This window comes from Arachis ipaensis, chromosome B5, assembly GCF_059453495.1.
Source record: "Arachis ipaensis isolate K30076 ecotype BB chromosome B5, ASM5945349v1, whole genome shotgun sequence".
Classification (NCBI taxonomy): domain Eukaryota; kingdom Viridiplantae; phylum Streptophyta; class Magnoliopsida; order Fabales; family Fabaceae; genus Arachis; species Arachis ipaensis.
Genome location: NC_142440.1, coordinates 59,450,669 through 59,468,439, shown reverse-complemented (window position 1 = coordinate 59,468,439; position 17,771 = coordinate 59,450,669). Strand labels below are relative to the sequence as shown.

The 17,771-nt window shown below is 40.6% G+C and overlaps 1 non-coding gene across 1 annotated transcript; it reads right to left on the bottom strand.

Moving 5' to 3' along the window:
• Positions 1 to 10,832: 10,832 nt before the first annotated feature.
• On the bottom strand, positions 10,833 to 10,939 carry LOC148564339 (small nucleolar RNA R71). Its single transcript, XR_015883970.1, has one exon. It is a non-coding gene; the product is annotated as a small nucleolar RNA R71 (small nucleolar RNA).
• Between the last annotated feature and the right edge of the window lie 6,832 nt (positions 10,940 to 17,771).

The window sequence follows — 17,771 nt, the reverse complement described above, 5'->3', positions numbered from 1 at the left end:
GAATCTCTGTAGAGTGTAGGCCAGTAGAAACCACAATGGAGGACCTTGGTGGCTGTTCGCTCACCTCCGAAATGACCTCCATATTGTTACCCATGGCAATGCCATAAGATGCTCTGTGCTTCTTCTCTAGGCACACACCTACGGATTATTCCGTCTACACATCTCTTAAAGAGATAGGGTTCATCCCACAAGTAGTACTTTGCATCAGAAATTAATTTTTTCTTTTGTTGCCTGCTGTACACCTTGGGTATGAACCTTGCAGCTTTATAGTTTGCAATGTCTGCAAACCATGATGTTTCCTGAATGGCGAACAAATGTTCATCTGGAAAAGTTTCAGAGATCTCAATAGAGGGAAAGGGCGCCCCTTCTACTGGCTCTATTCGGGACAGATGATCAACCACTTGGTTTTCTGTCCCTTTTCTGTCTCTTATTTCTATATCAAACTCTTGCAGAAGCAATACCCATCTTATAAGCCTGGGTTTTGAATCCTGCTTTGTAAGTAGATATTTAAGAGCAGCATGGTCAGTGTACACAATCACTTTTGATCCTACTAAGTATGATCTAAACTTGTCAATGGCATAGACCACTGCAAGCAATTCATTTTCTGTGGTTGTGTAATTTTTCTGGGCATCATTTAAAACACGGCTAGCATAATAAATGACAAGCAGAAGTTTGTCATGCCTCTGCCCCAGTACTGCACCAATGGCGTGATCACTGGTATCACACATTAATTCGAATGGTAATGTCCAGTCTGGTGCAGAGATAACTGGTGCTGTGACCAGCTTAACTTTCAGAGTTTCAAACGCCTGCAGGCGCTCTGTGTCAAACACAAATGGCGTGTCAGCAGCTAGCAGGTTGCTTAGAGGTTTTGCAATTTTTGAAAAATTCTTTATAAACCTCCTATAAAATCCTGCATGCCCCAGAAAGCTTCTGATTGCCTTAACATTGGTAGGTGATGGTAATTTTTCAATTACCTCTATTTTAGCTTGATCCACCTCTATTCCCTTGTTTGAAATTTTATGCCCAAGGACAATCCCTTCAGTCACCATAAAGTGACATTTTTCCCAGTTTAAAACCAGGTTGGTCTCTTGGCATCTTTTCAGAACCAGTGTCAGCTGATCAAGATAGGAGCTAAATGAGTCTCCATATATTGAGAAGTCATCCATGAAGACTTCCAGAAATTTTTTCACCATATCAGAGAAAATAGAGAGCATGCATCTCTGAAAGGTTGCAGGCACATTACACAGCCCAAATGGCATCCTTCTGTAAGCAAACACTCTAGATGGACATGTGAATGCTATTTTCTCTTGATCCTGGGGATCTACTATAATTTGGTTGTAGCCTGAATAGCCATCCAAAAAGCAGTAATAATCATGACCTGCTAGTCTTTCTAGCATCTGGTCTATGAATGGTAAAGGAAAATGATCCTTTTTGGTGGCTGTATTGAGCCTTCTGTAGTCAATACACATGCGCCACCCTGTAACTGTTCTTGTAGGAACCAGTTCATTTTTTTTATTATGAACCACTGTCATGCCTCCCTTTTTGGGGACAACTTGGACAGGGCTCACCCAGGGGCTATCAGAAATAGGATAAATAATCCCAGCCTCCAGTAATTTGGTGACCTCTGTCTGCACCACTTCCTTCATGGCTGGATTTAGCCGCCTTTGTGGTTGAACCACTGGCTTAGCATTATCCTCCAATAAGATCTTGTGCATGCATCTAGCTGGGCTTATTCCCTTAAGGTCACCTATGGACCACCCAAGAGCTGTCTTGTGTGTCCTTAGCACTTGAATTAGTGCTTCCTCTTCCTGTGGATTTAAAGAAGAGCTTATGATCACTGGAAAAGTGTCACATTCTCCCAGAAATGCATATTTTAGGGATGGTGGTAATGGTTTAAGCTCGGGTTTAGGAGGTTTTTCTTCTTTCTGAGGAAATTTCAGAGGCTCTTTCAATTCCTCTGAATCCTCTAGATCAGGCGGAACATCTTTAAAGATGTCTTCCAGCTCTGATTCGATACTCTCAGCCATGTTGATCTCCTCCACCAGAGAATCAATAAGATCAACTTTCATGCAGTCTTTTGGTGTGTCTGGATGCTACATGGCTTTGACATCATTCAACTTAAACTCATCCTCATTGACTCTCAGGGTTATTTCCCCCTGTTGGACATCAATGAGAGTTCGTCCAGTTGCTAGGAAGGGTCTTCCTAGAATGAGAGTAGCACTCTTGTGCTCCTCCATTTCCAGCACTACAAAGTCAGTGGGAAAGGTGAATGGCCCAACCCTAACAATCATGTCCTCAATCACGCCTGATGGGTATTTAATGGAGCCATTAGCAAGTTGGAGACATATCCGGGTCGGTTTAACTTCTTTAGTTAAACCAAGCTTTCTGATGGTGGATGCAGGTATTAGGTTGATGCTTGCCCCAAGATCGCATAGAGCTGTCCTGGTGCAATTACCTTCTAATGTGCATGGTATCAGAAAGCTTCCGGGATCTTTAAGCTTTTCTGGAAAGCTTTTCAGAATGACTGCACTGCATTCTTCAGTGAGGAGAACTCTTTCAGTTTCTCTCCAATCCTTCTTATGACTCAAGATCTCTTTCATGAACTTGGCGTAAGAAGGTATTTGCTCAAGTGCCTCTGCAAACGAAATCTTTATTTCAAGAGTCCTGAGATAATCTGCAAAGCGAGCAAATTGCTTATCCTGGTCCTCTTGGCGGAGTTTTTGAGGATAAGGTATCTTGGCTTTATATTCCTCAACTTTGGTTGCTGCAGGTTTATTTCCTACAGAAGTGGTTGAAGAAGCCTTTTTAGAGGGGTTGTCATAAGCACTTGTGTGTGTCTGATCCCTCACTGGCAATTGAGTGCCAGGGTTGGAAGCTGGAGTGACGTTAGACGCCAACTCCTCATCTATTCCTGGCGTCTGAACGCCAGAACTGTGCTTTCTTTGGGCGTTCAACGGCAGTTCCTTGCTTGTTTCTGGCGTTGAACGCCAGTCCTGAGCATGGTTTGGGCGTTCAGTGCCAGCCTTCCACCCAATTTCTGGCGTTTTAGCGCCAGAATTATTTTTCCATGGGCTCTTACTGTCCTCAGATGGATTTTGGGTAGTTTGCTCATTTCTTGGCTTCCTGCTGCCTTGAGGTGGGGTATTTAATATTTTTCCACTTCTTAATTGAACTGCTTAACATTCTTCTGTTATTTGTTTTGACAGCTGCTACTTTGTTTGCTTTAATTGTACTTCCATATTTATATTAGCCATCCTTGTCTCTTGTAGTCTATCCTTGAATTCGGCTAACTGCTTTGTTAGAAAATCCAATTGCTGATTGAATTCAGCAGCTTGTTCTACAGGACTGAGTTCAGCAGTTACTGTTTTAGCCTCTTCTTTCATGGAAGGGTCACTGCTTAGGTACAGATGCTGATTTCTGGCAACTGTATCAATGAGCTCTTGAGCTTCTTCAATTATCTTTCTCATGTGGATAGATCCACCAGCTGAGTAGTCTAGAGACATCTGAGCTCTTTCTGTAAGCCCATAATAGAAGATGTCTAGCTGAACCTACTCTGAAAACACTTCAGAGGGGCATTTTCTTAGCATCTCTCTGTATCTCTCCCAGGCATCATAAAGAGATTCATTATCTCCTTGTTTAAAGCCTTGGATGTCCAGCCTTAGCTGTGTCATCCGTTTTGGAGAAAAGTATTGATTCAGAAATTTTTCTGTCAGCTGTTTCTATGTCTTTATGCTAGCCTTAGGTTGGTTATTTAACCACCTCTTAGCTTGGTCTTTTACAGCAAATGGGAATAGTAATAATCTGTAGACATCCTGATCTACTTCCTTATCATGTACTGTGTCAGCAATTTGTAAAAACTGTGCCAGAAACTCTGTAGGTTCTTCCTGTGGAAGACCGGAATACTGGCAACTTTGCTGCACCATGATAATGAGCTGAGGATTCAACTCAAAGCTACTGACTCCAATGGAGGGTATACTGATACTACTCCCATATGAAGCAGTGGTGGGGTTAGCATATGACCCCAGAGTCCTTCTAGACTGTTCATTTCCACTTAGATCCATGATGGAGAAGGGGAGATGATGTAAAATAGAGAAAAAATATTTTTATTTATTTATTTATTTATTTATTTTGAAAATAAAATAAATTAAAATAAAATAAATAAAAATGGGTGAAGATTTTTGAAAAATGGAGAGAGAGAAAGAGAAAAAAAAATATGGTTAGGAAGTTTTGAAAAAGGTAAGATTGAAAGGATATGATTGGAAAAGATATGATTTGAAAAAGATATGATTTTTAAATTTGATGACTACTTTAATGCTAATTTTTCGAAAATTATGAGTGGAATGAAGAAAATATATATTTTTTTATTTTTGAATTTTATGATGAAAGAGAAAAACACACAAAAGACACACAACTTAAAATTTTTAAATCTAAAGCTTCTTGTTTTCAAAAATTTTGGAGGAAAAACACCAAGGAACACCAAACTTAAAAATTTTAAGATCAAAACACAAGAAAGACTCAAGAACACTTTGAAGAATCACAAGAACAACAAGAACATGAAGGTAGAACACCAAACTTAAAATTTTTAGAAAACCAAAATAAAATTTTCGAAAATTATCAAAAGATTAACAAGAAAACACCAAACTTAAAGTTTGGCACAAGATTTAATCAAAGAAAAAATATTTTTGAAAAGAAAGATCTTAAAAATAAGATACCCAATTACCAAGAACATAGACCAATGCTCTAGCCAATTGGACAGTAAATGTAACACTTGTTTTGAAGAAGTATTTTTTATAACTAAGAATAAAACTTTTTTTTTTGTTTTAAAAAGAAAATAAAAACATGCAATTGACACCAAACTTAAAATATGAAACTAAACTCAAACAGAAGAACTCAATTATCAGTTTATAAAATTTTTGAAAAATTAAAAGAAAAGAGAAAATAAGGATTTAAAAAAAGAAAATTTCAACCAAAAACAATAATAGAAGACTCTAAACCAAAAAGAAAAATTTTCCTAATCTAAGCAACAAAATGAACCGTCAGTTGTCCAAACTCGAACAATCCCCGGCAACGGCGCCAAAAACTTGGTGCACGAAAATTACTTCACACTATGTAATTCCGCACAACTAACCAGCAAGTGCACTGGGTCGTCCAAGTAATACCTTACGTGAGTAAAGGTCGAATCCCACGGAGATTGTTGGCTTGAAGCAATCTATGGTTATCTTGTAACTCTTAGTCAGGAAAACAATTCACTTATCAAATTGAATTATGAAAAATAAGAGAGTATGAAATAAATACTTATTATGCAGTAATGGAGAATATGTTGGAGTTTTGGAGATGCTTTGTCTTCTGAATTTCAGCTTTTCTCTTGTATTCCTCTTCCCTCATGCATGAAAAAGTGCAAAGTTCCTTCCATGGCAAGCTCTATGTAAGGTGTCACCGTTGTCAATGGCTACTTTCCATCTCCTCAGTGAAAATGGTCCAAATGCTCTGTCACAGCACGGCTAATCATCTAGAGGTTCTCGATCATACTGGAATAGGATTTACTATCCTTTTGCGTCTGTCACTACACCCAGCACTCGCGAGTTAGAAGCCCGTCACAGTCATCCAATCCCAGAATCCTACTCGGAATACCACAGACAAGGTTTAGACTTTCCGGATTCTCCTGAATGATGCCATCAATTCTAGCTTATACCACGAAGATTCTGATTATGGAATCTAAGAGATACTCATTCAATCTAATATAGAACGGAAGTGGTTGTCATACACACGTTCATGGGTTGAGAAAGGTGATGAGTGTCACGGATCATCACCTTCTTCATAATTAAGCGCGAATGAATATCTTAGATAGGAACACGCATGTTTGAATGGAAAATAGAAGTACTTGCATTAATTCATCGAGACGCTGCAGAGCTCCTCACCCCCAACAATGGGGTTTAGAGACTCATGCTGCCAAAAGGTACAAATTTCAGATCTAAAATATCATGAGATACAAAATAAATCTCTAAAATTTGTTTAAATACTAAACTAGTAACCTAGGTTTACAGAAAATGAGTAAACTATGATAGATAGTGCAGAAATCCACTTCTGGGGCCCACTTGGTGTGTGCTGGGGCTGAGACTAAAGCTTCTCACGTGCCTGGGCTGTTTTGGGCGTTCAACGCCAGGTTGTAACCTGTTTCTGGCGTTGAACTCCAACTTGTAACCTGTTTCTGGCGCTGGACGCCAGACTACAACATGGAACTGGCGTTGAACGCCAGTTTAAATCGTCTATCCTTGAGCAAAGTATGAACTATTATATATTTCTGGAAAGCCCTGGATGTCTACTTTCCAACGCAATTGGAAGCGTGCCAATTGGACTTCTGTAGCTCCAGAAAATCCATTCTGAGTGCAGAGAGGTCAGAATCCAACAGCATCAGCAATCCTTTTTCAGCCCGAATCAGATTTTTGCTCAGCTCCCTCAATTTCAGCCAGAAAATACCTGAAATTACAGAAAAGCACACAAACTCATAGTAAAGTCCAGAAATATGAATTTTTTCTAGAAACTAATGAAAATATACTAAAAACTTAACTAAAACATCCTAAAAACTACATGAAATTAACCCCAAAAAGCGTATAAAATATCCGCTCATCACCCTCCATCTCCTCCATTTCATCTTCTTCTACTCTTTTCTTTCTTCTTTTGCTTGAGGATGAGCAACCATTCTAAATTTAGTGTGGGAAAAGCTGAAGCTTTTTGTTTTCCATAACCACTAATGGCACCAAAGGCCGGAGAAACCTCTAGAAAGAGGAAAGGGAAGGCAATTGCTTCCACCTCCGAGTCATGGGAGATGGAGAGATTCATCTCAATGGTGCATCAAGACCACTTCTATGAAGTTGTGGCCAAGAAGAAGGTGATCCTCGAGGTCCCTTTCAAGCTCAAAAAGAGTGAAAATCCGGAGATCCAACATGGGATCCGAAGAAGAGGTTGGGAAATTCTCACCAACCCCATTCAACAAGTCGGGATCTTAATGGTTCAAGAGTTCTATGCTAATACATGGATCACCAAAAACCATGATCAAAGTGTGAACCCGGACCCAAAGAATTGGCTTACAATGGTCCGGGGGAAATACTTAGATTTCAATCCAAAAAATGTAAGATTGGCATTCAACTTGCCAATGATGCAAGGAGATGCACGCCCCTACACTAGAAGGGTCAACTTTGATGAAAGGTTGGACCAAGTACTCATAGACATTTGTGAAGAGGGTGCTCAATAGAAGAGAGATTCAAGAGGGAAGCTGGTTCAACTAAGAAGGCATGACCTCAAGCCCGTGGCTAGGGGATGGTTGGAGTTTATTCAATGCTCAATCATTCCTACTAGCAACCGGTCTGAAGTTACCATAGACCGGGCTATCATGTTCCATAGCATCATGACTGGAGAGGAAGTAGAAGTTCATGAGGTTATATCCCTAGAACTCTACAAGGTGGCAGACAAGTCCTCTACCTTGGTAAGGTTAGCCTTTCCTCATCTTATTTGTCACCTCTGCAATTCAACTGGAATTGACATAGAGGATGACATCTTCATTGATGAGGACAAGCCCATCACTAAGAAAAAGATGGAGCAAACAAGAGAGCCCACTCATGGACCTCAACAAGAGCATGAGGAAATCCCTCATCATGAAATCCCTGAGATGCCTCAAGGGATTGATGCCAGGGCATTTTGGCCAGTTTCACTGACCTTTTCTTTATGATTTTAAGGTAGTTTCATGCATTTTCTTACGAAATAAGCAAGTTTTGGGTAAATAATCACTTACATCTTGATTCAAGCAAACATTGTGAATTTTACATGATTTCATGAGAATTATGCATGAATTAAAGGACAAATTGAATGATGCATGTCTCATAACTTGGATCAGAGCTTTGATGCAATTTATTGCTTCATTTCAGGATAAAGGAAGCAAGGAAGAACCACGTTAGCAGCCACGATAGTCTAGCTAATGTGACCATTAACGTGGAATGAAGACTAGCTTGCAACGTTAATGAGAAAAGTGATTGCCAATAACGCCTTCGTGAGCCATCATAGCCCACGTTAGTTGCCACGTTAACTATGTTAACGTGGAAGCTAACGTGGAAGAGAAGTAGAACTCCAACGTTAGTGGTAAAAGTAAGTGCCACTAACGTTCCAAAAGGGGCAATTGGCCACATTAAGAGCCACGTTAACTTAGTTAACGTGAGCTCTAACGTGGAAGAAGAAGATGATGCCAACATTAGTGACACTCACCTTTGTCACTAATGTTGGACTAAGCACATACTGGCTACGTTAAAAGCCACGTTAACCTAGTTAACGTGGACTCTAACGTGGAGGGAGCAAGAATCATCAACGTTAGTGACACTCACCTTTGTCACTAACGTTGGATTGAGCCACTATGAGGCACGTCAGTTGCCACGTTAATTACATTAACATGGAAGCTAACGTGGAGAAGAGGGATGATGAGCCAACGTTAGTGACACTCACCTTTGTCACTAACATTGGAGATGGCTATCAATACCACGTTAGAAGTCACGTTAACTTAGTTAACGTGAACTCTAACGTGGAAAGTAGGGGCGTTCTGAAGCGTTAGTGACAAAGGTAAGTGTCACTAACGCTCTCGAAGATTTGGCAAGCCTACGTTAAAGGCCACGTTAACTATTCTAACGTGAACTCTAACATAGGAAGAAAGGGGTACTTTCAACGTTATTGAAAAAGGTAAACCCCAGTAACGTTTGCAAAGGGCCAAGGGTCAACGTTAGTGGTCACGTTAGTGCCACTAACGTTGAAGTTAACGTGGACCACTTTGGGTTAGGAACGTTAGTGAAAAAGGTGATTGTCACTAACGTTCTCAATCCCACATTTTCACTTAACGTTAACACCACTAACGCCCTAAGCTAAAGTCCCTGCCTACTTCACACTTTCTCTGCAAGTAAAGCTGAGCCTACTGAAGAAAATAACTGCTTCAACTCAAGATCCAAAGGCCCACATCCAAGACTTGAAGAATCAACTACAAGATCAGAAGAGTAGTATATATAGGAGTAGCTTTGAACTAGAGAAAGGGGGCTTTTGGGCATTATTAGAATTACTCTCTGTATTTTACTTTCTCTGCACTTCTAGTTTAACTTTCAAAATGTACTCTCCATCTTTGCTTTCCATTCCCAGAGCTATGAACAACTAAACCCCTTTCATTGGGTTAGGGAGCTCTGTTGTAATCTGATGGATTAATAATAGTTTTCATTATTCTTCTTCTTTCTTTTCTCTTGATTTTACTAGAAAGCTTTCAATCTTCATCCAATAGAGTAGTTATCTTGGAAAAGAAACTATTCATACTTGGATCTCTTCTGAACATTGGAAAAGGAATGAAGAGATCATGCTAGAAATGCTTTCTCATGTTGGACCAAATTGGGGTTTAGGCGGATATGGTGACATATAATTCTCCCAATACTTTGATTTGGAAATACATGTGGTATAATCAGTGACCACACTTCATCTCTTCTCATGAGTAATTAGACCAAGGAATTGGCTATTGATCTGATTTGAGAGATTGAATTACCAAGGAATTGGAATTCAATCACTTAAGATTGCCAAGGAGATCAATGAATGCATTGATTGAGGAAGAGATGAAAATGAACTTGATTCGGAGAATGCAACATCTCCTAAGCCCAATGAATTCCCCATTTCTGATCTTACCCATTCTCTTTACTTATTGCCATTTACTTTCATGCTAAACTTCCCTTCCCCATTTAAGATTTTGCAATTTACTTCCCGTCATTTATTTTCTACAATTCTCAACTCACTTTCTGCTTAGCTCAACTAGAACATTCTTCCAATTAAAGTTGCTTGACCAATCAATCCATGTGGGATTCGACCTCACTCTACTGTGAGTTTTTACTTGACGACAATTCGGTATACTTGCCGAAGAAAATTTGTTGAGAGACAAGTTTCCGTGCATCAAGTTTATGGCGCCGTTGCTGGGGATTGATTTTGTATCAACAATGATTAAATTGGTGGATAACTAGATTGAGCATTTTTTTTTATTTTGTTTGATTTAAGTTCATTTGAGTAATTTACTTTCTGTTTAGCTATTTTCTTCCCTTTCCCCTACCCATTTTCTTAGTTGTTTGCAATTCAGTCACTAACCCACTAACTGTTTGATATATTGCATCACTCACACTAACAGCATTACTGTAGAAATTACTGTCTACATCTATCTCTCTTGCTTTTGCTTTGTTGGTTGTATGACAGGTAGAAGAAACGGGGCTTCAACTTCCTTTGACTCTGAACCTGAGAGGACCTTCCTTAGATTAAGGAGGGATGCAAGAGGAAAGAGAGTAGTTGGTGTTGAGGAAGAGGAAGAGTACTTTGAACCAGACATGGAGGAGAATATGGAGAACCATCATGAAGAAGAGGCTCACAACCATGGCAGAGAAGGTCCAGCGCATCAGGGTGGACAAGAGAGAAGAGTTCTGGGTTCCTACATCAATTCAAACCCAGGAAACTGTGGAAGTAGCATCCAAAGGCCAACCATACATGCTAACAACTTTGAACTAAAGCCACAGCTCATCACCCTTGTTCAGAACAATTGTTCATTAGGAGGAAGTATCCAAGAAGACCCCAATCAACATCTAACCACCTTCCTGAGGATATGCGACACTGTGAAGTCTAATGGTGTTCATCCTGACACCTATAGACTATTTTTGTTTCCCTTCTCACTCAAGGACAAAGCATCTAAATGGCTGGAATCCTTTCCAAAGGAGAGTTTAGCAACCTGGAAAGATGTGGTGAACAAGTTCTTGGCAAGATTCTATCCTTCTCAACGGATCAACAAGTTGAGAGCTGAGGTACAAACATTCAGGCAGCAGGATGGTGAGACTCTATATGAAGCATGGGAGAGGTTTAAAGACTTGACAAGAAGATGCCCGCCAGATATGTTCAATGAATGGGTGCATTTGCACATCTTCTATGAAGGCCTTTCGTATGAATCAAAGAAGGCAATAGACCACTCATCCGGGGGATCTCTGAACAAGAAGAAGACTATTGAAGAAGCCATAGATGTCATTGAGACTGTAGTAGAGAATGACTACTTCTATGCTTCTGAAAGAGGCAATACTAGAGGAGTGATGGAGCTGAACAATATGGATGCACTGCTAGCTCAAAAGAAGATGATTACCAAGCAATTAGCTTACCTCACCAAGAAGATGGAGAGGAATCAAGTAGCAGCAATCACCACTTCAGTAACAACCCAAGAAGGAGTGAATGAAGAAGCAGAGGGTGATCAGGAACAAGCCAACTACATTGGGAGTTCACCTAGGCAGAACCATGACCCATACTCGAAAACATATAATTCTGGTTGGAGAAACCACCCAAACTTTGGGTGGGAAAATCAACAAGACCAAGGCCAAGATCAGAGATGCCACAACCCCAACAACAATGCAACTCACCAACACTCCACACAGAGGTCATACCAACACCCACCCAACAACACTTCTCAACATCCATACCAAAGTCAAAATGGCCATTCTCATCCCTCCAATCTCAACTCACCATCACCATCCGAGGAAAGACTCTCAAAGATTGAGACCCTACTCGAGAGCATATGTAAGGAGATTCAAGATAGTAAGATGTTCCGAGAAGAGGTGCGATCCAACATGCAGAATCAAGAGGCTGCCATCAAGAAACTTGAGACACAAGTTGGTTACCTACTCCAGCAAACTCCTGTTCATAACCATGGTCGCAACATTGAGCCAAACCCAAGGGAGGAGTGTCAAGCTATCACCCTCAGAAGTGGTAAGGAGTTGAAGGAGACCTCCAAAAAACCACAAGAGGAGGACCCAGCTGAAAGGAATGAGGAACAAGAGGAAGTTCAAGTTCCCATTTCCAATTCGCGTAAAAGGGGAGAAGAGCTGAAGCCATATGTTCCAAGAGTCCCATATCCTCAGCAGTTGAGAAAAAGGGGGATGACAGCCAATTCTCAAGATTTCTGGAAATCTTCAAGAAACTACAGATTAACATACCCTTTGCTGAAGTAATAGAGAAAATGCCGCTCTATGCCAAGTTCTTGAAGGAATTGATGACCAAAAAGAGAAGTTGGAAGAACAACGAAACGGTGATACTAACCGAGGAATATAGTGCCATCATTCAGCACAAGCTACCCTAGAAATTGAAGGATCCTGGGAGCTTCTAGATCCCCTGTATTATAGGAAAGATCACGGTGGAGAAGGCTCTATGTGATTTAGGAGCCAGCATAAATTTGATGTCAGTAGCCATGATGAAAAAAATGAAAATTGAGGAGGCCAAGCCAACAAAAATGGCCCTACAACAGGCAGATCGATCATTCAAGTTTCCTCACGGCATAGTAGAAGACTTGCTAGTGAAGGTAGGAGACTTTATCTTCCCAGCAGACTTTGTGGTGTTGGATATGAAGGAAGGAGCCAAAGCTTCTATCATTCTGGGCAGACCATTCCTAGCCACTGTTGGAGCTATCATTGATGTCCAGAAAGGTGAACTGACACTGAGGTTACATAATGAGAAGATGATATTCAATGTGTTCAAAGCCATGAGTTACCCACAAGAACCAATAGGAGAGTGTATGAGGTTGGATTCACTAGAAGATATAGCACAAGATACTCTCGAAGAGGAAGAATTTAAGGGGTTAACAGAAGAAGAGTCAGCTTCAAGCGAAGAGGTTACAGCAGCAGAGGTTCACATTCAAGGCACATTAGAAGGGAAGAGTGAAGGAAAGGAAGCACCTAAACTTGAACTCAAAACACTGCCACCCACCCTCAAATATGCATACTTAGGGGAGAATGAAAGTTACCCAGTGATCATTAACTCAGCCCTCAGCCACAAGCAAGAAGAGGAACTACTCAAAGTGTTGCGAAAGCATAAGGATGCCATTGGATGGACCCTCGCTGACCTGAAAGGAATCAGTTCGGCCATATGCATGCATAAGATATTGTTGGAAGATGATGCCAAACCATCCATTCAACCCTAAAGGAGGCTAAATCCAGTCATGAAGGAAGTGGTAATAAAAGAAGTTATGAAGCTATGGCAGGGAGGGGTAATCTACCCGATCTCAGACAGCCCCTGGGTCAGCCCCGTGCATGTTGTGCCAAAAACGGGAGGAATCACTGTAGTCCCCAATGAGAAGAACGAACTGATTCCCACCAGGACCGTCACAGGATGGCGGATGTGCATAGACTACAGAAAATTGAATGAAGCTACAAGAAAAGATCATTTCCCCCTTCCATTCATGGATCAGATGCTGGAAAGACTTGCAGGACACGCATATTACTGTTTTCTCGATGGTTATTCAGGATACAATCAAATAGTGGTTGATCCGAGAGACCAAGAGAAAACCTCATTCACGTGCCCATATGGAGTGTTCACCTACAGGCACATGCCATTTGGGCTATGTAATGCACCTGCGACTTTCCAACGCTGCTTGCTTTCTATCTTCTCAGATATGATAGAGAAATTTATTGAAGTTTTTATGGATGATTTCTCGGTATTCGGAGATTCCTTCCCTAGTTGCCTAAATCACCTGGCCCTGGTATTAAAAAGATGTCAAGAAACTAATTTGATCTTAAATTGGGAGAAATGTCACTTTATGGTGACAGGAGGAATAGTTCTTGGTCATAAGGTTTCTAACCAAGGCATTGAAGTGGACAGAGCCAAGGTGGAACTCATTGAAAAATTACCTCCACCAAGTGATGTCAAGGCAATTAGGAGTTTTCTAGGGCATGCTGGCTTTTACAGAAGGTTTATTAAAGATTTTTCAAAGATAGCCAAGCCCTTAAGCAATCTCCTTGTATCTGATACACCATTTATCTTTGATGAAAAGTGCATGCTGGCATTTGAAAACTTGAAAAAGAGGTTGTCCTCTGCCCCTATCATTTCCCCACCTGACTGGAACCTACCATTTGAACTGATGTGCGATGCATCTGATTTTGCAATTGGGGCAGTGTTAGGACAGAGGAAAGATAACTTGGTCCATGTGATATACTATGCCAGCAAAGTCCTCAATGATACCCAAAGAAACTATACCACTACTGAAAAGGAGTTGTTGGCAATAGTTTTTGCATTTGACAAGTTTAGATCATACCTCATTGGTGCAAAAGTGATTGTCTTCACAGATCACACAGCACTTAAATATTTGTTTGCCAAGCAAGAATCAAAACCAAGACTAATAAAATGGATCTTATTGTTGCAGGAATTCAATATTGAAATCAAAGACAAGAAAGGAGTGGAGAACAAGGTAGCAGATCACCTATCCAGAATCCCTCATGATAAAGGAGGAACACATGATACAAATGTAAATGAGTTCTTCCCAGATGAGCAGTTGATGACGATTCACAGAGCACCCTGGTTTGCAGATATTGCCAATTTTAAGGCAACTAGGGCTTTACATCCAGACATCAACAAACACCAGAAAAGAAAGCTCATCAATGACGCAAAGTATTTTATCTGGGATGAACCATATCTCTTCAAGAAGTGTTCAGATGGAATTCTGAGAAGATGTGTCTCGGAAGAAGAGGGACAAGAGGTCTTGTGGAACTGCCACAGCTCATGCTATGGAGGCCATTTTGGAGGGAACAGAACTGCAGCCAAGGTATTACAAAGCGGATTCTTTTGGCCCACCCTTTTCAAGGATGCCAAAAAGAACTGGTAAAGAATTACAATGAATGTCAAAGAGCTGGAAACTTACCCAAAAGAAATGAGATGCCACAAAATTTCATCTTAGAACTGGAACTGTTTGATGTGTGGGGAATCGATTTCATGGGACCTTTCCCAACCTCATATTTAAACAAGTACGTCTTGGTAGCAGTGGATTATGTTTCCAAGTGGGTAGAGGCTATTGCAACCCCAACGAATGATAACAAGGTGGTCATGAACTTCCTCAGAAAGAATATCTTTAGCTGGTTCGGAGTCCCACGAGCACTCATCAGTGATGGAGGGAGCCATTTTTGTAACAGACCACTAGAAGCTCTCCTCCTACGATATGGGGTGAAACACAAGATTTCCACGCCTTACCACCCCCAAACAAGTGGGCAAACTGAGATATCTAGCAGAGAGCTAAAAAGGATTCTGGAAAAGACTGTGGGAGCATCAAGGAATGATTGGTCGAAGAAGCTGGATGATGCTCTTTGGGCATACAGAACGGCATTTAAAACACCAATCGGGATGTCCCCATACCAACTGTGTATGGAAAGGCTTGTCATCTACCATTGGAGCTGGAACACAAAAGCTCTTTGGGCTCTCAAGCTGCTAAATTTTGATAGCATTGCTGCTGGTGCAAAGAGGGTCTTGCAGCTACAAGAAATGGAGGAATTCAGATCTCAAGCCTATGAAAATGCCAAGATTTATAAAGAAAAGGCAAAGAGAAGGTATGACCTCCATTTAACACCCAGAAGCTTTGAAGAAGGACAGCAAGTGCTCCTCTACAATTCCAAATTAAGACTCTTCCCTGGGAAACTCAAATCAAGGTGGTCAGGACCCTTTCTTGTCACAAATGTCTCGCCGTATGGGCACATAGAAATCATGGAGGAAAGTTCAAAGAGGAAGTTCACTGTTAACGGACAGAGGCTCAAACACTACATGGGTAACATGGGGGAAAACCCCAAAGTGAAGTATCACCTCAAGTGATGGAGGAATCGTCGAGCTAGCGACGCTAAAAGAGCGCTTCGTTGGGAGGCAACCCAACCTAAGGTAGTTCTCTTTTCATTTGCATTTTAATAAAAATCACAAGTAGTTTCCCCCGTATTGTGAGGAGCTAAGTTTGGTGTTACACACCAAAATAATACAAGAGTGAGTGTGTAATTCTAAGTTTGGTGTTCCACCAAAGATTTCAGTTAGAATCACACTACACTCCTTCAAGGGCAAATTGCTAGATCCAACCAATCAGGAGAACCACTTAACAGTAGTTAGTTTCTAGTTGTCTTGCTAATAACCACACATGAGATTTTCTGCATGCATTCAACCTGCTGTATTAGGCAAGGAACTAAGTTTGGTGTTCACACACCAAGTTAAGTTCCGAAATGCGCAAGCATACATGCATACTAACTATCTCTCAAGTGCTTTGGGGACAAGCAACTTCCAATAACTTTGCAGGGATTCAATCAATCTTTTGGAAAAACAGTGCACCACCATCCAAGGAAGCGAGGAAAGATGCAGAAGCTATGGAGGATGACAACAAATGGGTAGCTGGAAGGCATCACCAAAAGGTTGTATTGTTACTTGATTCCATATGCTTGGAAATAATCAATTTGAAAGTCTGAATGTGCCCTTGATTAATAGTCACTCTTTAAGTTTAATGCACTAGAATTTGATGTTTGTTTTTGCTTAGGTCTATGCTTGCTAGTCAAATTGCCTGTTTTCATTCTCATCTTGCTTATTGTATACTTGTCCTTTTAAGTCCAATAAAAAGAGATGTTATGAAAGACCAGAGTGATGTTCAAGTTGTGGAGTAGGTCCTTAAATTTGTGGTGTAGTAATCACTTAGCTAAGTTGGTTCACCAACAAGGTGGGAAGACAACTATCTGTCTTGAATCATATGCTTGAAACACACCCCATGAGACTAGCTAAATAATAAGATCATAATAAGAAAAAGGAAAAAAACAATAAGGGTTGAAAAAGAAAGAAAAAGTTAATAAAGAATATGGCTAGGCACCAAGGGCTTGAATCTTGAGGGATGTGTCTGTGGTGCTCTTGTACCAAGGATCTGCGTGGATGAAAAAGTTCTTAGGAGTGCTTCATCACTTGGTAACTTGGGTTAACTAACACGGGATTATCAACTGAAAATCCACTATCAAGAGCAACCTTGCTATAGAACATTTAGTAACCCAAAGAGGTGCTAGACACCAAGACCTCAAGGAAAGAAAATAACAAACCATGTGCCTGTGGTGTGCATGTATAGGGGAGAGAGACTTGAGGGAGTAAGTCCTTAGGGGTGTTTCAACACCTAGCACCTTGAACCAACTGGTTCGGGAGTGTTGGCTGAAAGCTTATCTTAAAGAGTCGCCCCCTCATAGAACACTTAGACTAAGGATGAAATAAACCTTGGAAAGACAAAGGGATCAATAAATAAAAGTCTCAAAGGGTGCAATCAAGTGAGTATTCCAAGGCATGATAAAGGTCTGAAAGCCAGTAAAGGAATGAACCTAAGTTGCTATGCATGAAACCCCATAAAACCAAGAACATGACTTCCACAATAATGATTTATTCCTCTTGTTATTTCATTCATCATTCTCTTGTTTCAGTACTTGCTTAGGGACAAGCAAGCTTTAAGTTTGGTGTTGTAATGTCAGGGCATTTTGGCCAGTTTCACTGACCTTTTCTTTATGGTTTTAAGGTAGTTTCATGCATTTTCTTAGGAAATAAGCAAGTTTTGGGTAAATAATCACTTACATCTTGATTCAAGCAAACATTGTGAATTTTACATGATTTCATGAGAATTATGCATGAATTAAAGGACAAATTGAATGATGCATGTCTCATAACATGGATCAGAGCTTTGATGCACTTTATTGCTTGATTTCAGGATAAAAGAAGCAAGGAAGAACCACGTTAGCAGCCACGTTAGTCTAGCTAACGTGACCATCAATGTGGAATGAAGACTAGCTTGCAACATTAATGAGAAAAGTGATTGCCAATAACGCCTTCGTGAGCCATCATAGCCCATGTTAGTTGCCACGTTAACTATGTTAACGTGGAAGCTAACATGGAAGAGAAGTAGAACTCCAATATTAGTGGTAAAAGTAAGTGCC